The sequence below is a fragment of the Monodon monoceros genome, unplaced genomic scaffold (genome assembly GCF_005190385.1).
Source record: "Monodon monoceros isolate NGI ecotype Baffin Bay Population unplaced genomic scaffold, NGI_Narwhal_1 Super_Scaffold_3, whole genome shotgun sequence".
NCBI lineage: Eukaryota > Metazoa > Chordata > Mammalia > Artiodactyla > Monodontidae > Monodon > Monodon monoceros.
In genome coordinates, this window is record NW_021703780.1 from 50,005,491 (window position 1) to 50,028,925 (window position 23,435).

General features: G+C 39.9%; 1 protein-coding gene across 2 annotated transcripts in view; it reads right to left on the minus strand.

The window, feature by feature from the left end:
- GADL1 (glutamate decarboxylase like 1) overlaps window positions 1-23,435 on the minus strand; it is a 578,596-nt gene that overhangs the window by 416,305 nt on the left and 138,856 nt on the right. For both annotated transcript variants that reach the window (XM_029244220.1, XM_029244221.1), the window contains exon 2: window positions 349-527. The gene's annotated coding sequence lies outside the window, so the exon portion shown is untranslated. The remainder of the gene's footprint in view (window positions 1-348; window positions 528-23,435) is intronic.

The following is a 23,435-nucleotide window of genomic DNA, read 5'->3' on the forward strand; positions in this document are numbered from 1 at the left end:
TTTTGACTAGCTTGTTCATGCATCTGTGGCCAGTTAATGGGAGGCTGACTGGTTCAAGATGGTCTCACATTTCTGGAGGTTAGGGTTGCTGTTGGCCTGTTGGCTGGGGCAAAGGGCAGCTGGGCACATGTCCCTTATCCTCCAACTGGCTCCAAAAGCAGGGTACCAAGATGGAACCAAAGCTCCCAAGGCCTTTTAAGTACAGGTATAGGCTATACATCACCTCTTCCACATTTTATTGGCCAGCCAGCTCCCATTCAAGGGCAATATTCCAGCTATCTATATTTCTATATAACAAACCACCTCAAAAGTTACTAGTTTAAAACAACAATCATTTATTTTGCTCACCATTCTGTCATTTGGTCAAGGCCCAGTGGGGACAATTCATCTCTGCTCCACCAGATGTCAGCTGGACTAAGGCTGGAGGATCCACTTCCAAGATGGCTCTGTCACATGGCTGGCAAACTCCTCTCCAGGTGAGACTCTCAGGGGGCAGGTTACATTTCTTACATCATGGGAGATGGATCCTTAGAGACAGGAAATGGAAGCTGCTAGTTTCTTTTTTCTTTTTTTTTTGCCACACCCAAGGAGTATTTAATAAAGAAAAATATATAAAAAGGATTATATACCATGAGGAGGTGTGATTTATATCACATTTAAGAAAACACTGGCTAACCCCAAATCACGAAGATTTACTCATGTTTTCATCTAAAAGTTTTATAATTTTAGCTCTTACATTTAGGTTTTTATGATCATTTTGAGCTAATTTTTATGTGTGGTATCCTTATGCCACAAAATTTGTATAATTTTGTAGCTTTAAAATCTGGAAGTATGAGTGTTCCAACTTCGGGTTTGGGGGTTTTTTTTTCAAAATTGTTTTGGCAATTCTGAATCCTTGAATTGTCATATAAGTTTTAGGATCAGTTTGTTGAATTATGAAAAAAAATAGTCAGTTGGAATTTTGTTGACTCTGTAGATCTGGGGAGTACTGCCATCTTAACAATATTAAGTCTTCCTTCTGATCCATGAACACTGAATGTCTTTCTGTTTATTTAGATATTCTTCAAGCTCTTTCTAGAAGGCTTTATGGTTTTCAGTGTACAAAGCTTCCACTTCTTCTATTTAAGTATTTTATTCTTTTCGATGCTATTGTAAATGGAATTGTTTTATTAATTTCGTTTCAATTGTTCAGTACTTATTTTCAAATCTGGATACTTTGTATTTCTTTTCTTGTCTAATTTCCTTGGCTCCAGCAAAATGCTGAATAGAAGTGGTGAGAGCAGACATCTTTGTGGAAGCTGCTAGTTTCTTAAGGCTTAGCCCAGAAACTGATATAGCATCACTTCTGCCATATCCCTTTTGTCAAACCCTTACCACCCAGATTCAAGGAAAAGGGAGAATAGTGGGGCTATATATTAAAACTGCCATAAGTGGGCTCTAGATTCCAACCTTGATGGGAGAAGTGATAATGTCACCTTGTAAAGGGCATGAACACTGGAAGAGGGAAAAAGTTGCAGCCATTTGCACAATCAGTGTGAGAAGGAAGAGGGAGAGATTTCTGGTTCAAAATTTCTTCTCCTTTTAACAAAGTTACCACTTACTTGTCTTAGCCTTATGTTAACTATAACTTATCAGTAGCCACCCTGAATTTTCTTTAGGCTGTCTTCTCTGTGTCTTATGGACCATAATGAAATGACCTAGGGGCCAGCCAAACAGAAGCATTCATTGACTCTCCCCAATCTCGTTTATACTCTTCATACATGACTCCGTGGGATACAGCCACTCCTTCAGGGAGGAAATTCTAAACTTCATGCATAAATTACATTCCCAAACACCTGCTTTCCTTTCCTAGGCAGCAACCTGATTTCAGGAAAAAGATCTGACCTCCTGAAAGTCCTAAAAATAAAATATCTACAGCATCCACCTCGTATGGTTTGATTAAACCTGTTCCAAAAGCTCCAAGCCAATTCCACCTCCTGAGGAGCACTGAGGTGGTGACAGCTCTATCCACTGAGTACAGATTGAGACAATTTGAGTCAGTCTTGGATTATGTGCTTTTCAACTGCTTTCAGTTAGGACTGTGTTTGGCAACAAGTAATGGAAAACTTTACATATAGTAGCTTTTAAAAACTGAGTTGTTTCTTTTTATTTTAATGTTTATTTATTGAAGTATAATTGATTTACAATGTTGTGTTACTTTCAGATGTACAGCAAAGTGATTCAGTTATATACATATTCTTTTCCAGATTCTTTTCCATTATAGGTTATTATAAGATATCGAATACAGTTCCCTGCACTATACAGTAGGTCCTTATTGTTTATATATTTTTACATGGTAGGTTTCAGGAATCATTTCTATAGTTTGTTTTTGTTTCTTTTTATGCACCAAGAAGCACAAGTCTCTGGCAGCCTTGTGATGCAGTCAGGTACTTAGGCTGCTTTCTGTTTGGATTTTCTTATTTTGTGGTTTTCATCCTCATGTTTGTACCCAAGATGCTACCAATCAGCTCTTTAATTTCTGGATTGAAGTTACTATAATGATCTTCCTAGGGAAAGTGTGTTTAAAGTTGTAGATAACAAACAAGAACCACAGCCAAGAAACATAAAGAGCCCAGAGCCTTCATTAAGCCAATCCTGAAAACACTCTTAAACTACCCATATCTCTGGTTTTTTAAATTACCTTTTTATTAAATAGATTGGTCTTGAGTTTCTTCTCTTTTTGGAACAGAAAGAACCTTAAGAGATACAAACCACATTCTGAAGATCTCCCAATCTGTCTTTTAAAAATATTTATTGAATGTATTTGCTTTTTGCATTCACATAACAAGAATTCACATGGCAAGAGTTTGGAACATGAGGAATTCCTGAACTGAATTTGTGGAAAAATGGAAATGTTGTATTTAGAGGGAATAGATAGCCATGAATGCTTACAACAGAAATAGAGACTGAAATTTATTGAGCTAATCATCAGTGTGAGAACTTAGAAAGGAAATACAGAAAAACTCCAAAAAAAGGGAGAGGAAGATGAAGAAAAGAGCTTAAGTTTAGGAAACAAATCGAAGATAAAATATAGAGGATTAAAAGCTCATACAGGAAATGTAAAAATTCTTACAGCTAAATTACAACGAAAACTGTATCTATCAAAACTTGTAGGTTGCAAAACTCACTGGGGGGACGAGGGGAAGATGGCGGAAGAGTAACACGCGGAGATCACCTTCCTCCCCACAGATACACCAGAAATACATCTACACGTGGAACAACTCCTACAGAACACCTACTGAACGCTGGCAGAAGACCTCAGACCTCCCAAATGGCAAGAAACTCCCCACGTACCTGGGTAGGGCAAAAGAAAAAACAGAGACAAAAGAATAGGGACGGGACCTGCACCAGTGGGAGGGAGCTGTGAAGGAGGAAAGGTTTCCACACACTAGGAAGCCCCTTCGCGGGCGGACACTGCGGGTGGCGGAGAGGGGGAGCTTCGGTGCCATGGAGGAGAGCACAGCAACAGGGGTGCGGAGGGCAATGCGGGGAGATTCCCGCATAGAGAATCGGTGCCGACCAGCACTCACCAGCCCAAGAGGCTTGTCTGCTCACCCGCTGGGGCGGACGGGGCTGCGAGCTGAGGCTCGGGCTTTCGTTGGAGCGCAGGGAGAGGACTGAGGTTGGCGGCGTGAACACAGCCTGAAGGGGTTAGTGTGCCATGGCTAGCCGGGAAGGAGTCCGGGAAAAGGTCTGGAGCTGCCGAAGAGGCAAGAGACTTTTTCTTCCCTCTTTGTTTCCTGGTGCGCGAGGAAAGGGGATTAAGAGCGCTGCTTAAAGGAGCTCCAGAGACGGGCGCGAGCCGCGGCTAAAAGCGCGGACCGCAGAGACGGGCAGGAGACGCTAAGGCTGCTGCTGCCGCCACCAAGAAGCCTGTGTGCGAGCACAGGTCACTATCCACACCTCCTTTCTGGGAAGCCTGTGCAGCCCGCCACTGCCAGGTTCCCAGGATCCAGGGACAACTTCCCCGGGAGAACACATGGCGTGCCTCAGGCTGGTGCAATGTCACTCAGGCCTCTGCCGCCGCAGGCTCACCCCGCACTCCATACCCCTCCCTCCCCCCGGCCTGAGTGAGCCAGAGCCCCCTGAATCAGCGGCTCCTTTAACCCCGTCCTGTCTGAGCGAAAAACAGATGCCCTCCGGCGACCTACACGCAGAGGTGGGGCCAAATCCAAAGCTGAGGCCCTGGGAGCTGTGAGAACAAAGAAGAGAAAGGGAAATCTCTCCCAGCAGCCTCAGAAGCAGCGGATTAAAGCTCCACAATCAACTTCATGTACCCTGCATCTACGGAACACATGAATAGACAAGGAATCATCCCAAATTGAGGAGGTGGACTTTTACAGCAAGATCTATGACTTTTTTCCCTTATCCTCTTTTTGTAAGTGTGTATGTATATGCTTCTGTGTGAGATTTTGACTGTATGGCTTCGCTTGCACCATTTGTCCTAGGGTTCTATCCGTCCACTTTTTTTTTTTAATTTTTTTTCCATAATATTTTTTATTTTAATAACTTTATTTTATTTTACTTTATATTTCTTTCTTTCTTTCCTTCCTTCCCTCCTTTAGACAACGAATCATCCCAAATTGAGGAGATGGACTTTGAGAGCAAGATTTATGATTTTTTCCCCTTTTCCTCTTTTTATCAGTGTGTATGTGTATGCTTCTGTATGAGATTTTGTCTGTATAGCTTTGCTTCCACCATTTGTCCTAAGGTTCTATCTGTACATTTTTTAACCTTTTTTCTTAATAATTATTTTTCAATTTAATAACATTATTATATTTTACTTTATTTTATTTCACTTTATCTTCTTTCTTTCTTTTCTCCTTCCTTCCATCCTTCCTCCCTCCCTTTCTTCCTCTTTCCTTCTTTCCTTTCTTCTTCCTTCCTTTTTCTTTCTTTCTTCCTACTTCTACTAATTCTTTCTACTTTTTCTCCCTTTTATTCGAAGCCGTGTGGATGAAAGGCTCTTGGTGCTGCAGCTAGGAGTCAGTGCTCTGCCTCTGAGGGGGGAGACACAACTTCAGGACACTGGTCAACAAGAGACCTCCCAGCTCCACATAATATCAGACAGCGAAAATCTCCGAGAGATTTCCATCTCAACACCAGCACTCAGCTTCAATCAACAACCAGGAAGCTACAGTGCTGGACGCCCTATGCCAAACAACTAGCAAAACAGGAACACAACCCCACCCATTAGCAGAGAGGCTGCCTAAAATCATAAGTCCACAGACACCCCAAAACACAACACCAGACGTGGACCTGCCCACCAGAGAGACAAGATCCAGCCTCATCCACCAGAACACAGGCACTAGTCCCCTCCACCAGGAAGCCTACACAACCCACTGAACCAACCATAGCCACTGGGGACAGACACCAAAAACAAGGGGAACTACGAACCTGGAGCCTACAAAAAGGAGACCCCAAACACAGTAAGATAAGCAAAATGAGAAGACAGAAAAACACACAGCAGATGAAGGAGCAGGATAAAAACCCACCAGACCTAACAAATGAAGAGAAAATAGGCAGTCTACCTGAAAAAGAATTCAGAATAATGATAATAAAGATGATCCAAAATCTTGGAAACAGAATAGACAAAATGCAAGAAACATTTAACAAGGACCTAGGAGAACTAAAGACGAAACAAACAACAATGAACAACACAAAATATTGAAATGAAAAATACTCTACATGGGATCAATAGCAGAATAACTGAGGCAGAAGGACGGATAACTGACCTGGAAGATAAAATAGTGGAAATGACTGCTGCAGAGCAGAATAAAGAAAAAAGAATGAAAAGAACTGAGGACAGTCTCAGAGACCTCTGGGACAACATTAAACGCACCAACATTCGAATTATAGGGGTTCCAGAAGAAGAAGAGGAAAAGAAAGGGACTGAGAAAATATTTGAAGAGATTATAGTTGAAAACTTCCCTAATATGGGAAAGGAAATAGTTAATCAAGTCCAGGAAGCACAGAGAGTCCCATACAGGATAAATCCAAGGAGAAATATGCCAAGACACATATTAATCAAACTATCAAAAATTAAATACAAAGAAAACATATCAAAAGCAGCAAGGGAAAAACAACAAATAACACACAAGGGAATCCCCATAAGGTTAACAGCTGATCTCTCAGCAGAAACCCTACAAGCCAGAAGGAAGTGGCAGGACATCTTTAAAGTGATGAAAGGGAATAAACTACAACCAAGATTACTCTACCCAGCAAAGATCTCATTCAGATTTGATGGAGAAATTAAAACCTTTACAGACAAGCAAAAGCTGAGAGAGTTCAGCACCACCAAACCAGCTTTACAACAAATGCTAAAGGAACTTCTCCAGGCAAGAAACACAAGAGAAGGAAAAGACCTATAATAATGAACCCAAAACAACTTAGAAAATGGGAATACGAACATACATGTCGATAATTACCTTAAAAGTAAATGGACTAAATGCTCCCATCAAAAGACACAGATTGGCTGAATGGATACAAAAACAATACCCATATATATGCTGTCTACAAGAGACCCACTTCAGACCTAGAGACACATACAGACTGAAAGTAAGGGGATGGAAAAAGATATTTCATGCACATGGAAACCAAAAGAAAGCTGGAGTAGCAATTCTCATATCAGATAAAATAGACTTTAAAATAAAGACTATTAGAAGAGACAAAGAAGGACACTACATAATGATCAAGGGATCGATCCAAGAAGAAGATATAACAATTGTAAATATTTATGCACCCAACATAGGAGCACCTCAATACATAAGGCAAATACTAACAGCCATAAAAGGGGAAATTGACAGTAACACATTCATAGTAGGGGACATTAACACCCCACTTTCACCAATGGACAGATCATCCAAAATGAAAATAAATAAGGAAACACAAGCTTTAAATGATACATTAAACAAGATGGACTTAATTGATATTTATAGGACACTCCATCCAAAAACTACAGAATACACATTTTTCTCAAGTGCTCATGGAACATTCTCCAGGATAGATCATATCTTGGGTCACAAATCAAGCCTTGGTAAATTTAAGAAAATTGAAATTTTATCAAGTATCTTTTCTGACCACAACGCTATGAGACTAGATATCAATTACAGGAAAAGATCTGTAAAAAATACAACCACATGGAGGCTAAACAATACACTACTTAATAACAAGTGATCACTGAAGAAATCAAAGAGGAAATAAAAAAAGTACCTAGAAACACATGACAATGGAGACACGACAACAACAAACCTATGGGATGCAGCAAAAGCAGTTCTAAGAAGGAAGTTTACAGCAATACAAGCCCACCTTAAGAAACAGGAAACATCTCGAATAAACAACCTAACCATGCACCTAAAGCAATTAGAGAAAGAAGAACATAAAAACCCCAAAGTTAGCAGAAGGAAAAGAAATCATAAAAATCAGATCAGAAATAAATGAAAAAGAAACGAAGGGAAATGATAGAAAAGATAAATAAAATTAAAAGCTGGTTCTTTGAGAAGATAAACAAAATTGATAAACCATTAGCCAGACTCATAAAGAAAAACAGAGAGAACATTCAAATCAATAGAATTAGAAATGAAAAAGGAGAAGTAACAACTGACACTTCAGAAATACCAAAGATCATGAGAGATTACTACAAGCAACTCTATGCCAATAAAATGGACAACCTGGAAGAAATGGACAAATTCTTAGAAATGCACAACCTGCCAAGACTGAATCAGGAAGAAATAGAAAATATGATCGGACCAGTCACAAGCACTGAAATTGAAACTGTGATTAAAAATCTTCCAACAGGGCTTCCCTGGTGGCACAGTGGTTGAGAGTCCGCCTGCCAATGTAGGGGACACGGGTTCGTGCCCCGGTCCGGGAGGATCCCACATGGCACAGAGCGGCTGGGCCCATGAGCCATGGCCGCTGAGCCTGGGCATCCGGAGCCTGTGCTCTGCAACAGGAGAGGCCACAACAGTGAGAGGCCCGTGTACCGCAAAAAAAAAACCTTCCGACAAACAAAAGCCCAGGACCAGATGGCTTCACAGGCAAACAGAATCCAACAGCACATTAAAAGGATCATACACCATGATCAAGTGGGGTTTATTCCAGGAATACAAGGATTCTTCAATACACGCAAATCAATCAATGTGATAAACCATATTAACAAATTGAAGGATAAAAACCATACGAACATCTCAATAGACACAGAGAAAGCTTTTGACAAAATTCAACACCCATTTATGATAAAAACCCTGCAGAAAGTAGGCATAGAGGGAACTTTCCTCAACATAATAAAGGCCATATATGACAAACCCACAGCCAACATCATCCTCAATGGTGAAAAACTGAAAGCATTTCCACTAAGATCAGGAACAAGACAAGGTTGCCCACTCTCACCACTCTTATTCAACATACTTTTGGAAGTTTTAGCCAAAGCAATCACAGAAGAAAAGGAAATAAAAGGAATCCAAATCGGAAAAGAAGAAGTAAAGCTGTCACTGTTTGCAGATGACATGATACTATACATAGAGAATCCTAAGGATGCTACCAGAAAACTACTAGAGCTAATCAATGAATTTGGTAAAATTGCAGGATACAAAATTAATGCACAGAAATTTCTGGCATTCCTATACACTAATGATGAAAAATCTGAAAGTGAAATCAAGAAAACACTCCCATTTACCATTGCAACAAAAAGAATAAAATATCTAGGTATAAACCTACCTAAGGAGACAAAAGACCTGTCTGCAGAAAATTATAAGACACTGATGAAAGAAATTAAAGATGATACAAACAGATGGAGAGATATACCATGTTCTTGGATTGGAAGAATCAACATTGTGAAAATGACTCTACTACCCAAAGCAATCTACAGATTCAATGCAATCCCTATCAAACTACCACTGGCAATTTTCACAGAACTAGAACAAAAAATTTCACAATTTGTATGGAAACACAAAAGACCCCGAATAGCCAAAGCAATCTTGAGAAAGAAAAACGGAGCTGGAGGAATCAGGCTCCCTGACTTCAGACTATACTACAAAGCTACAGTAATCAAGACAGTATGGTACTGGTACAAAAACAGAAAGATAGATCAATGGAACAGGTTAGAAACCCCAGAGATAAACCCACGCACATATGGTCACCTTATCTTTGATAAAGGAGGCAGGAATGTACAGTGGAGAAAGGACAGCCTCTTCAATAAGTGGTGCTGGGAAAACTGGACAGGTACATGTAAAAGTATGAGATTAGATCACTCCCTAACACCATACACAAAAATAAGCTCAAAATGGATTAAAGACCTAAATGTAAGGCCAGAAACTATCAAACTCTTAGAGCAAAACATAGGCAGAACACTCTATGACATAAATCACAGCAGGATCCTTTTTGACCCACCTCCTAGAGAAATGGAAACAAAAATAAACAAATGGGACCTAATGAAACTTCAAAGCTTTTGCACAGCAAAGCAAACCATAAACAAGACCAAAAGACAACCCTCAGAATGGGAGAAAATATTTGCAAATGAAGCAACTGACAAAGGATTAATTTCCAAAATTTACAAGCAGCTCATGCAATTCAATAACAAAAAACAAACAACCCAATCCAAAAATGGGCAGAAGACCTAAATAGACATTTCTCCAAAGAAGATATACAGACTGCCAACAAACACATGAAAGAATGCTCAACATCATTAATCATTAGAGAAATGCAAATCAAAACTACAATGAGATATCATCTCACACCAGTCAGAATGGCCATGATCAAAAAATCTAGAAACAATAAATGCTGGAGAGGGTGTGGGGAAAAGGGAACCCTCTTGCACTGCTGGTGGGAATGTGAATTGGTACAGCCACTATGGAGAACAGTATGGAGGTTCCTTAAAAAACCACAAATAGAACTACCATTTGACCCAGCAATCCCACTACTGGGCATACACCCTGAGAAAACCATAATTCAAAAAGAGTCATGTACCAAAATGTTCATTGCAGCTCTATTTACAATAGCCCAGAGATGGAAACAACCTAAGTGTCCATCATCAGATGAATGGACAAAGAAGATGTGGCACATATATACAATGGAATATTCCTCAGCCATAAAAAGAAACGAAATTGAGCTATTTGTAATGAGGTGGATAGACCTAGAGTCTGTCATACAGAGTGAAGTAAGTCAGAAAGAGAAAGACAAATACCGTATGCTAACACATATATATGGAATTTAAGAAAAGAAAAATGTCATGAAGAACCTAGGGGTAAGACAGGAATAAAGACACAGACCTACTAGAGAACGGACTTGAGGATATGGGGAGGGGGAAGGGTGAGCTGTGACAAAGCGAGAGAGAGGCATGGACATATGTACACTACCAAACGTAAGGTAGATAGCTAGTGGGAAGCAGCCGCATAGCACAGGGAGATCAGCTTGGTGCTTTGTGACCGCCTGGAGGGGTGGGATAGGGAAGGTGGGTGGGAGGGAGGGAGACGCAAGAGGGAAGAGATATGGGAACATATGTATATGTATAACTGATTCACTTTGTTATAAAGCAGAAACTAACGCACCATTGTAAAGCAATTATACCACAATAAAGATGTTAAAAAAAAAAAAAACTTGTAGGTTGAAACAAACTGTTACTTGGAAGGAAACAGTTCTAAATGCTTGTACTGGAGGGGAAAGGCCAGAAGTTAATTTGCTAGATAAGACTTACGAATTTAGAAAAAACAACAAAATAAATCCAAAAAGTAAAAGAAAGAAGATAAAACAAGAGCGGATCAAAGAACAGAATCAAAATGCCAAAAGTTGGTTCTTTGAACAGACTACAGCGACAGACATAGTAATATTCAGCAAGGGGAAAAGCAGGCGAGGGGACCAAAAGTAAATACAGTAATATTATGAATTAAAACGTGGCCATGGGCTTCCCTGGTGGCGCAGTGGTTGAGAGTCTGCCTGCCGATGGAGGGGACACGGGTTCTTGCCCCGGTCCGGGAAGATCCCACATGCTGTGGAGTGGCTAGGCCCGTGAGCCATGGCCGCTGAGCCTGTGTGTCCGGAGCCTGGGCTCCGCAACGGAAGAAGCCACAACAGTGAGAGGCCTGCGTACTGCAAAAAAAAAAAAAAATAGGTGGCCATATAGACAGATTCAGCAGATTAAAGCAAGAATAAAATAGCATTATTGACAATTTTTACGCTAATGATTTGACAAATGCTAAAATGGACAACTTCCTAGAAAAATATAATTTAATAAGATTGATTCAAGAAGAAACAGAGCCTAAGCAGTGCTAGAAACATTTAAAAAATAGAATCGGTAATTTAAAATCTTCCCAGTGGCAAGATTTTTTTTCAGGAGGATTCTATCAAATTTTCAAAGACTATATTATTCTAAAATGCACAAACTCTTCCAGAGAATAAAATATAAAATATTACTCCCAGCGCATTCCAAGAAGGCAGAATAACTCTGATCCAGAACTAGAAAAGAACATGAAAATGACCAGCTTTTTTTAATGACAGAATATCTTTATGACCCAAAGGTAGGGAAGAATTTCTTAAACAAATGACAAAAATCACTGAACATAATAGAAAGAATTGATAAATTCTACATTAAAATTAATATATATTCATTGAGAAACACTATCCAGTGCATAGACATCATAAAATAGGAAAAATTTTTCAAAATAGAGAAAGGATTAATATCTAGAATATAGAAAGAATTCTTTTAATAAATCAATTGGAAAAACAAACCAAAAAAATGGACAAAGACATGAACTGGTATTTTACATGGAAAATATTTACAAATAGCAAATAAACAGAAGAAAAGATGGCAGTGGTGTGTTCCAGTCCAAGTCTCCACCTTGCAGACAGCAGATGGTAGGACTTCTCAGCCTCCAAACTCATGTGTGTGTGTGTTTATATATATATATATATATATATATATATATATATATATATATATATATCCCAATCTCCTATTGATTCTATTTCTCTAGAGAACCCTAATACAATGAACAAATGATTCAAACAGCCAAATTGAAAGAGTTTTATAGCAAACACCCATATACCTGCCACCTAGATTCTACCATTAATATTTGACTAGACTTGCTTTATCCCATATCTATCCATCTGTCTCTATCCATCAACTCGTCTTAGTTTTGGGATGCATTTCAATAATTCCCCACTTAATATGCTAATATGCATATCATTAACTAAAATTCAATATTTCTTTCCTTTTTTCTTTTGTGGTAACACACATGAATGCATTTTATGCATGAAATTAAATGCACAAATCTTAAATGCACGGGCGTTGAGTTTGAAAAATGCATACACATTTGTAATGCAGACCGTTATCAAGATATGGAACACCATCCTTTTTAGTCAATACTGTTCTTTTTTTCCCACCACAGAAAACTTTTGCCTGTTCTAGAACTTTATATAAACAGAACCATGCAATATATGATCCTTTGGGTAAGGTTTCAGTCACTCAACATAATGTTCTTAGAATCATCCATGTTATTGCCTGATCAGTAGTCTGCTCCTTTTTATTGCTGAGTAACATTCCACTGTGTGGCTATACCACAGTTTGCTTATCCATTCTCATAGTGATGGGAGCTATTTCCAGTTTAGAGCTACTACGATTAAAACTGAACATTCTTATGTAAGTCTGGTGTGAACATATGTTTTACTCCTCTTGGATAAAATATCTATACAAAGTCCTTTGTCAGATATCTATTTTGTGAATATTTTCTACCAGTCTTGGCTCATCTAAATTTTCTTATTGGTGCCTTTGATGACTAGAAGTTTTCTTTTAATTTTATATTAGCCTTTTACTTGAGTTTTATGGTCCATTTTGAATTAATCTTTGTACTCAGTGGTATTTTTCAGGGAGCATGACAACTTGAATTTTAAATTTTTATGAAAGAAATTTCCACAAAAAGCTGAAACAATTTTTACAAATAAGTGCAAAGATGGCTAATTTACCCTACCAGCAAGCAAGATATAGTACAAAAACATATTATTAATCAAGATGTGTTACTAGCTCAACAGGAGAAAAACAGATCAATGAAATGTAACAGCAAGTGCAGAAATAGGACCAAAGATGTATTTGATTAGATTATTTAGTAAATGTAATTAAGCAAGTTGGCTTACTAGCTGGAGAAAAATGAAGCTGAAACCCGTATCACAACACATACAAAGCTCCAAGTACATTAGAGACCTAAATTGAAAAGGTAAAACCATACAGGTAAGATTAGAATATACATGAAAATATCTCTGAGACTTTGGGGTGGGAAAGGATTTTTATATAATATCCAGAAAGTATGAACTGTAGGGGAACACTGACTGACTTGGTCACATCAAAATTAGAGAATTTTCTCTAACAAAGGACACAAAATTGTCAGCTGGCAGATGGAGAGAAGATATCTGAGTCATCCATAACTCGTAGGAGATTAATATCTAAAACTACTAAGGAATTTTTGAAAATCAGCAAAAGAAAGAAAAGAAAAATGGGCTAAGGATATGTGTCTTAGTTTTGGATGCTATAGCAAAGTACCATAAACTGGGTGGCTTATAAACAACAGAAACTTCTTTCTCTCAGTTCTGGAGGCTAGAAGTCCAAGATTAGGGAGCCAGCACTGTTGGGGGCTGGTAAGAGCCCTCCTCTGGGTTGCAGACCTCTCACTGTGTCCTCACATAGTGTAAAGAGAGCGAGCTAGCTGTCTGGCCTCTTCTTATAAAGCCACTAATCCAATTCATGAGAGCTACACATATACCCTCATGACCTACTTATACCCCACAAGGCCCCACCTCTAAATACCATGAATTTGGGGGGTCATAAACATTCACTCCACAACAGTATGATTAGGAAATTCAAAAACTGGGAACACAAATGGAGTCATATAAAGAGATACTCAATCTCACTATTAATCAGAGAAATGTTGAAATAATAATTCAACTTTATGCCAATAATATTGATAATAATAGAAACCTGGATAATATCAAACATTGAGATTATGAGAAAAGGGAACTCTCATCGACAGTTGATGGGATATTAACTAGTTCAGACAATACGAGGAACAATTTGGCATTATTCATTTCTGGTATATACTCGAGAACCTCTCAAACAGGTCCATAAGGAGGCATGTGCAAGGATGCTCATTTCAGCATTGTTTGTGAAAGCAAGATTCATTTCTAGAGGAAGGGATAAGTGAAATGTGACAAGTGTATGTGATGGGGTGCTATGGAAACTGTAATAGTCAGGAGCAATAAACCAGACTCATGAAGTACACATAAATAGTTCTTAAAAACATAACACTGAGTGGGAGAAAAAAAGAGTATTTGATTTATATCTCAGTTATACTTATGCAAATTTAAATAAACATACACAACACCATACATTTTCAAAGCTACACCAATTATCTAAATACACCTATTTAAGAAGGGTAGGAAGTTCACTTCTTAAATAGACCAGAGTGAATGTCTAAGAGGTGAAATGGCATTGCAAGTGGGGATGGAAGAGAATAAAATAAAAGAGGATCTGTGCACAGACTAAAGGGGTAGCATGCCATCAACTAAGTGTACAATCAAACTCTTCTCTGTGCAGTTGAGTCTCACACACACGTATACACACACGTACACACATATGTACACATACACAGTCATTCACTGGGGCAGTTTTAAAACGACCTATAAATATATTGAGCCCTCTGATCTCGCAACCTTCATTTTATCACCTGATAATAACTGACTTGTTATCAGGGACCAAGTTAGCTTGACAGGACTTACACCAGTAATTGTCAAATTCTTCTCCGAATTCCCACAAACTGAACGTTTCTTGGTTATCTTCTAGAATTGTTTCCGATTTTTTCTACCAACACTTAGGTATGTAATTCCTAGTATCTTCCTTTTGAAAATCAAGTCATATTTTCCCCAGCTTTACCTTTCTTGTGTCTCTCCCATTCTCCAAAAATTTTCAAAAATGGGACAATAGTAATAATCTTAAAATAATAAACAAGTTCCTTCAGGACTCTAGAATGTAACCCATCTGAGCTTGTTTGGGTAAATGCATTTAAAGCAGCTCTGTGATTTCTTTGTGAATTCATTAATATTTGCTGCATCTTTATACAGGCATTGATTATTCACTAAAAGCCACAGCCTTTGTAAAGGGCTTCCATGATTTAGAACAATACATAAAAATGTAAACATAACATGGAGACAGAATTAGCAGTGGAATAGAAACTACTGATTCAATATTCAACTGACTATATTTAAAAGGGATTTACATGGTGATGTAGTGAATAAGAATCAGAGATGTGAATTCTAGTTTCCGATTGTCCATTAATGACCTTTATCTATAAAATGGCACACTGTCAGGATCAAATGATATAATGGATGTGAAATATCCCTGTTAACTGCAAAATATTTAAAAAATGAACATTTTATTTTTTATTTCTAAAATTGTGTCCAAAGAAATGGAAGGGTGTATTAACTAAGATGTTTTTAGTTACTCAGCAGTAAGAGGAATGTATTAGCTCAATGTCTGGAGAAGCACAGCAGAAGGTGGATGCTCGGCTGGACCAGGCAGCAGCCCCCACCTCCCCTCACTCAGTTTTCAGCCCCAGGTCCTCCACCAGTTCCCACCTTCATGGTCACATGACTGCTGGCAGCATCCAGGGCCATCTGTGTCCTAGTACATACCTGAAAGAAACTAGGACTGCAAACTTAAAAGAGTTTAAATGACACCCCTGAAATTGTGTCTTCCACTCTGAGTAGCCTGACTTGGGATGTGTGTCCACCCTCTAACCAACCCTGAGGCCGGGAGCCTGGGACACGCTGGTAGGCTGAGGCCAAGCAGAAACTATGGCCAAAGAGGCCACCTTGCACAACTCCAGGGGTCAGAATTCGTTTACCTCTGAGAAGTAGGTACTGGAGAGTCAGTCAACACAAGTAGACGACTGTGGACCCCTGGGAGAAAAGGTAACGCTTGAACTGAAAGTCCTTTGAGAGCTGGGAATAGGACAGCCAGCCTCACCAACCACAAGCCAAATCATCAGGAAAGTCCTAGATTTCACCCCTCATTTCCGTGATCATTTCCCTCATCCCTGAACACTCTCCTCCCCAAATTCTTCTCTGGACCCCTCCCCACCTCAGCTACTACACCCACAGACTGAGGAAGTCATTTTCGGCCATGACTGTCATTTCCCGAGCCCCTCTCCCTGTCAGCTTACTGACAGCCCACCACTAGCATTCCAGGCACACTTCTGGCAAACATCAAGTACCTTTCCATCCAAATCTCACATGACCATTCAGAGTCATGGGATTTTACTGAATGCTCCCTTCTCTCCTTATTTTGGAGTCTGTGACCCAAATCATAATTTTCCTCCCTTCCTCTGGCTTACTTTAGTTTCTTTTACTGATTCCTCTGCTTTGCGAAAGAAATGCTGAAGTGTTTCCGGCCTCTCTTCACGCTCCTATTCTTCTGTTATTCCAGGTTCCAGAGGACTTTGAGTATGTACTACCTCTGCATTGATGGCTCATATGGGCAAATACACCCAACCCCCCTGAGATATCTGACTCCCCCAGGCATCCTAAGTCAACCATAGGTCCCTCAAACTCAAGCACTCAAAACAAAGTTTATTGTTATTATCATCCTATCTATCTTGGAATAAAAACAAACAGGAGCCTGCTGCTATCTGGTAAATGGAACTCAATGGTACTGAACCATACAGCCACCTGAGACAGAAGCCTCAGTGTTACCTCCACTGCTCTCTCCTTCACCTTCCACATCAATCAGGGATGTAGCTCTCCCCTTAACCTCTTAGCCCTGTCCCTGGTGTGTCCCCTGATGTGTGCCCAAAGTATCATCTTATGTTAATTCTCTCTTCCCCCAAGGGGTCTCCCTGCTTCCATTTTGTGCATTATCTGCACACCTAAGGCAAAGAAAATGAAAATATAAAAAATCGCATCATATCACCTCTAAAACCCTTCCATTGTTCCCGGTTGCAGAGCAGACAAACTAAACGTTGTCTACAGGGTATGCGGTGTGCTCTAGTGGACAGCATCTGCAACAACTTCATTTAAATCAGTGAATGAGATCACGTATCATAGTGGAATTGTTCAAATCCAGCTCCTGCCTAAACCTGGTGTCTGTCTCCAGCACCAGGCCTCTTGGCAAGTTATATCATCATCTCCCTTATCGCTCACACAGCTTTAGGAAGCAGGTCCTTGTAGTATCCCCATCTCACAGGTAATGAAAAAGAGGGACAAAGACGTTAAGAAACTTGCTGAAGATCACGTAAGTAGCAAAGCTGCAGATCAATAAATCAGGACAGCCTAACTCAAGAGTCTACTTTTCTAACTATCCTTCCAAGGCACTGTACTTTTCAATCTGGGCTCCATTAACCTGCCCAGAGATAAGCCAAAATTTCTTGAAATTATTGTACAAATATATGTATTTTGCTAGGGAGAGTATCCACAGTTTTCCTAAAATTCTCAAAAGAATCCATGGTACAAACAAAATGGATAAGAAGAAGTCAAAATCTGCTATAGACAGTAATTTCCATGGGCCCTAAAGTAACTTTCAGAAATCTTTCTTGGGAGGCTTATAGGACTTTGGGTCGTTTTATGTTGCCATAATCTGCTCACTTAAAAACTCATCAGATGTACAAATTCTTCTTTATATTTATTAAATTTGTTCCAACTGGGTGTGAACACGGTATTGGCAAAGCAAGAGTGGTGGGCTCTCCACAGAGCTGGGAGTGACAAGAGTCCCTCTAGCTGGAAGGTCAAGTGTGTAACTGAACGTAAAAGTGTGGGCCACAGCTCACCTTCAACCTAGCATGCAAATGGAAAGATCAAGCCTAATCATAGCAAAGTCCTATGAGTAATGCCACTGCTGAAGCCCAGTCGTTTGCAGGGGAGGCTGAGTCACATTTGGATTCTCCCAGGTACGAGGGTTCTCATTGGATGCAGTTATCTTCTCCAGGCCTGGATATGTGCAGAGTGCTCTGCTTGCCTTGATTAATGACTCTCTCCATAAAGCCAGTCTTGGTGATGACATGACAAAGATCCTCTGCCCCTGTGTGTTAGCAGTGCAGCAGGACCTTTAGCTGTTGGCAAGTAGCCCAAGATTGCTCTGAGGCTGTAGAAGAATTCTAATGAAATGTAAAAAATTCATCAAAAAGGAAACAATAAATTTTTCAAAGCTCATGATCAGTACTTTCACTTAACAACCACTATCCCTCTTTAGGAAATACTACAGGCATTTCCCTGCAAGGAGGAAAAAAAATCCTTTGAATTATCTTCTTCATCTTTTCTGTATTTTCTAAATTTTAGGTTATGGACATGTTCTATTATTATAAGGTAAAATAATTTATAAACATTTAAAAAGTTTTCTTCTAAACTCATGTACTCTTGTGGTTCTCAGAAGTAGTTCATTAACAGAATCAACAGGGAAGATGCATTAAAATACAGACCTGCAGACCTACTGACTCAGACTCCCTAGTGCTGGGGTCTAGAACCTGTGCAAGTGGTGTCCCAAAGCTCAGAGGTTCAGAAGTCCAGGCCTCTTGCCTACAGTGATCACAGCTGAATGTCCACCCAATACATTTCCCATCTTTCCATTCTTTTTTTTTTTTTTTTTTTTGCGGTACGCGGGCCTCTCACTGCTGTGGCCCCTCCCGTTGTGGAGCACAGGCTCGGGACGCGCAGGCCCAGTGGCCATGGCTCACGGGCCCAGCCGCTCTGCGGCACGCAGGATCCCCCCAGACCGGGGCACGAACCCGCGTCCCCTGCATCGGCAGGCGGACTCCCAACCACTGTGCCACCAGGGAAGCCCCCATCTTTCCCTTCTTAATAGCACCAGATTTTATTTGGGTAGCACCTCTCTCCCTGCATCCCATATTTTTTTCAGAATAAGCTCATTCCTCCTCTCACTCCAATAGTGGTCCCTGGTTGTTTTAAACCAAGCCTGGGTTCAAGGGTGAGCATGTGACCTACACAATCAGGGTTGATCTCAGGCCTTGATCAGAATGCTGGAACATAAACTCTAAACATCTCACCAGAATTGAACAGGAACCCCAGAATCTCAGTGCCTATGGCAGCTGCCTTTAAACCATGAGGGGAACCAGGCTTGGGCAGAAAATGACACCATGGACGCCAGAGTGGGGAGATGGAAAGAAACTGAGACCCGGGCACTTCTATCGAGCTGCTGGATCAAACAATCATGGAGACTTTATTGCCTCTGGAAGCTCAGGTACACAAAACAATAAATCCTTTCTTTGAAAAGGCTGAATGAAATTAGATTTTGTGTTCTTTGCAACATGGCGTCCTAACAAATCCTTACAGTTCTAGGTTTCGGCTGCAACATCATGTATCAGTTTATTTAGTTTAGTCCAGTACTTTTTTGGAACACCAGGATCAAGTTCTAGCTACCCTCGTGGCAATCAAGTAACATTTACTAAAAAGAAAAAAAAAAGTCACCTGATGCAGGACACTTAATGACTTTCTCCCCATCAGTGATCATGACACTTGTCCCTGTATAACAAGACCCTGGTTTCAGTGTTCCTCACCTCTGAAACTGGCCCCAGTCTCTACCTCAGCTCCACTCTCACATCTACTAGTCCTGCCGTGATGCCTCTACTTCTGTCCTGTTGCCTCTGACTTGGACTTTGCCTCTTGGCCCAGCCATTTGGGATTGACCCTCTACTGAGATAGTCTATGTACTATTTCAGTTCATTTTCTCCCTGACACTGGCTTTCAGATAGGCTTAGTTTTCTCATTCATCTGCCATGAGGGAGTCCCATATCCCACAAGGCCAGGATGGATGAGTCCTGTAATGCACCCAGTGGTCTGATAGGGAGATGACTGGTCTGGGCTGGAGATACTAGAGATACAATGAATAACAAGCATCAGTCTCTCTTAATAAATAAAATGAAATCACTGAGTTGGAGATTACTCTGAGATTTCTTCCAGTTTTAAGATGCAAGAGGCTGGCGACACAGCCCTTATCTTACCCTTGAGATGTTTACAAGCCTACCACTAGCAGGATTCTGGAGGTCAGAGGACTCAGTAATCATCACACACTAGCTCAGAGGCCTCAGGACACAGTGGTAGATTGTACCACGTCAATCAAGCTGCTATACGGTGAGCCTCTACTTTGTTTACAAACTGACGCACAGAATACAAAATATATTAAAATTGAGTGGTGGGAAATAAACCACAATTCCAAAAGTTGACAACACACAAGTCAGGAAATGCACATTTTAAATATTCTCATTTTACTGCTCATTCATCCAAGTCCTACACATATGACCAGCATCCTAGAAACTATCGGGAGTTAAAAATGTTACTTATCACTAACTTACACAACTTAGAGTAGTAGAAATTATAGTGGAGTCATTTACTACTGTTGTCTGAGTGACCTCAAATAAAACACCTTAATTTAGTCAAATGAAAATTAACGTTTGGGTTTCTGTTTTTCATTATAAAAAACAGAATAGAAAACAAAAATATTTAAAGGCTGTGAAGTCCTTGAATCTTACAAATATTTGAGAACTCTAAGTAGTCATTAAAGAATTCATGGTCTGGTTGTAGGAGAGAGTGGTTTCATCATGTGGACTAAATGAATCTTTAGTTTTTTCCAATCTGTAGCCACTTCCAAGCAATTATAATTTGCATCACTAGACTGTGGCCCAATTGACCTCTTTTTAAAAAATTATATATGTAAATGTTTATTTTTTTATTATGTTGGTGGTTAAAATTTAGGGTTCTGTAGACAGCTGGATCTGAGTTTCAATCCCAGACCCAAGATAATGGAAAAGCCCAAACTTTTTGGCCAACACAATATTAGTGATGTGATGCTGGGTAAGTTACTAAAATTCTCTTAGCTCCAATTTCCTTGTCTGTAAAAGGAATATAATAACATTAAATATTAAATAATATTTGTTATTAATAATATATTTCATTTTATATAATTTATATAATATAATTTATTTATGTAAATAAATTATAATTGAATATTAAAGAATTAAATATTTAAAACTTCGTAGGGTTGTTGTGTGGGTTACAGGAAAGGAAGTGCAGTCAATGTTTACATCAATACCATTATCTCTATTATTGTAGTCACTACTACCATTACTAATGAATTATTGGGGAAAATAGAGAAAAATCTTCTTTTCCTTGGAAGAAAAATAGCCCAACCCCAAGGAAACAGACAAGGGCCATTCAGACACATATTTAGTAAGGGTCAGTATTCTGCGGGGCCCAGACTCCTATACATCCATCGGGGTGGGGGGTTGTGCTGAAAGGGAATGAACATAAAGCAGCACCTCATCACAGTCTGGGAATTTGTGGTGAATAGCAGGAGGCTGGGAGAAAAGAAGTGGCAATGTCAACGGAGCTGCTGGGGGTTCTGAATATGGACGATGCAAGAGGAAGAAACCCCACAGGGTTCAGGACACACTCCCCCAAAACGCAGCACCTTGCATATTGAATATGTGCAGCTGAAGGAGTTTGAGAAAACAGCAGCAGCGGTAAGCTCACTCTGCCCTCCTCCCCTCTCACTTCTTCCCTGAAACAGATCATAAAACATTCCTGAGAGAGGTGCCCTCCCTACACCCAGAGAAAAGGAGCATCCTCATCTCCAAATACAAAGGGATGCAGAGAAGAACCCCAGCAAACAGGCCTTGCTAAGTTCCCTCAGGTCACTGCGCTGACCTCATACTCCTAACCTGTCATATTCCTCCACCACAGCCCACCCTTCACCACACACAGCACAGAAATACGCAGGTCTGTTTCTTCTGGTCTTCATTTCCTTATGAAGGATCCATGTCAGGTAAAACGTATATTAAATAAATGCGTATGCCTTTCTCTTGTTAATCTGTTCGTGTCACTCTAATTTTCAGACCCAGTCATGGACTCTAAGAGGGTAAAGGAGAGCCTTCTCTCCTACAGAAGAAACCAGACCAAAATAGAATAAAGGCCACTTGCTTGGGCTTAGCGTCTAAAAGTCACTACCCACTCCTTAGAAAAGGGATATTAGAGGTTTATAACAGAATTTACTACATATCTTTTGTAGTGTGTTGTTCTAGTGCTTTAGAGTTCATATGTAGTCTGTGTAACATATTTCTAATTTTAGTGATAGATTGGGTGATCTGTAGCTAATCTTTTTCTCATAAGAACATCCCAAGATTAAAGAAAAAAACATCTGAGTATAGTTATAAACAATCCAGACCTGATGAACTAGAGGTCTTTTGTCATCCCAAAGTGGGCAAAACCAGGAACACTACGTTGTTCATACTCTGAGGCAATGCACGATATTATAAGGTAAACTGCTTTATCCAGCTCTGAAATCAGGTGAATCTTATTTGTGACAATCAGATTAGAGTAATTCCTTAAGACACATAATACTTAAAGCAGCATTATGTATCTCTTCCTGGAAGCTCCCCAAGTACACAGAAATTTCCTAGCAAGCAGAAGTCTTATCTATTTAACAAGCAATGAGGTGTACCAACAAGTTTTCCAAAAATAACAAAAACCAGAAACTGCTTCTTCCTGGAGCTGTGAGGAATCACCTTCGCCATCTTCACTGAACAGTCAGCTGAAGGTGGAATTCCTGTGCTCTAACCCACAGCATCCAGAAATCAGTGTCGTGTGGAGCTATTATGGCCCACAGAGCAGGTAGTCTCGCCCCGCAGAGATCAAGGGAAAGCAGACATGCTGTGCTAGGAGCCTGAGAGCCATGCACATCCCAGGCCCTCTTATCTGAACTCTTCTTGGGGCTGTGCTACAGATAGCACGGGGTATTGCCAATCCTTCACTAACTGTTCCCTTCACAGCAAAGAGTGAACAATAAGGTCGACAACAATACCATTAGCGGACACTTATGAGTGCTGATTACATAACAAGCACTAGCATAAGTGCTTTATTCCATACTAAAATGTTTCATTTTCCTGTAAGCCTAGGAAGTAGGTACTATTAGGATACATACACATTTTACAGATGTGGTCGCTGAGGCATAGGCCCGTTAGATAATACAGCCAAGGCCAGAAGCTAGTGAGGGACACAGCAAAGATTTTAAATTGAGCTTGTTGACTCTAGAGCTCAACTTCTAAACCATCACTCTTACTGCCTCTTGGAAAAGTGAGCTGTCCTGGTTTGTGTCCATTTTCCCCTGTGCTCAGACCTTCTCAGGGTTCTAAGCTAGCCCGTCATGAATAAAAGGGGAAGAGAAGGAACAGGAAAAAAGCTGTGAGGAGAAACAGGATTGATTTAACAAGCAATCCTGCTAATTTCTATACCTGCTAAATATAGCTCTTCTTTCCTCAAACCGTTTTTAGAGGATAACAGAATACATTTTAATCACAGTTGGGCAGAGAAAGGACAAGAGCAAGTAAATTGTTATCTGTAATGCTTGCACAAAT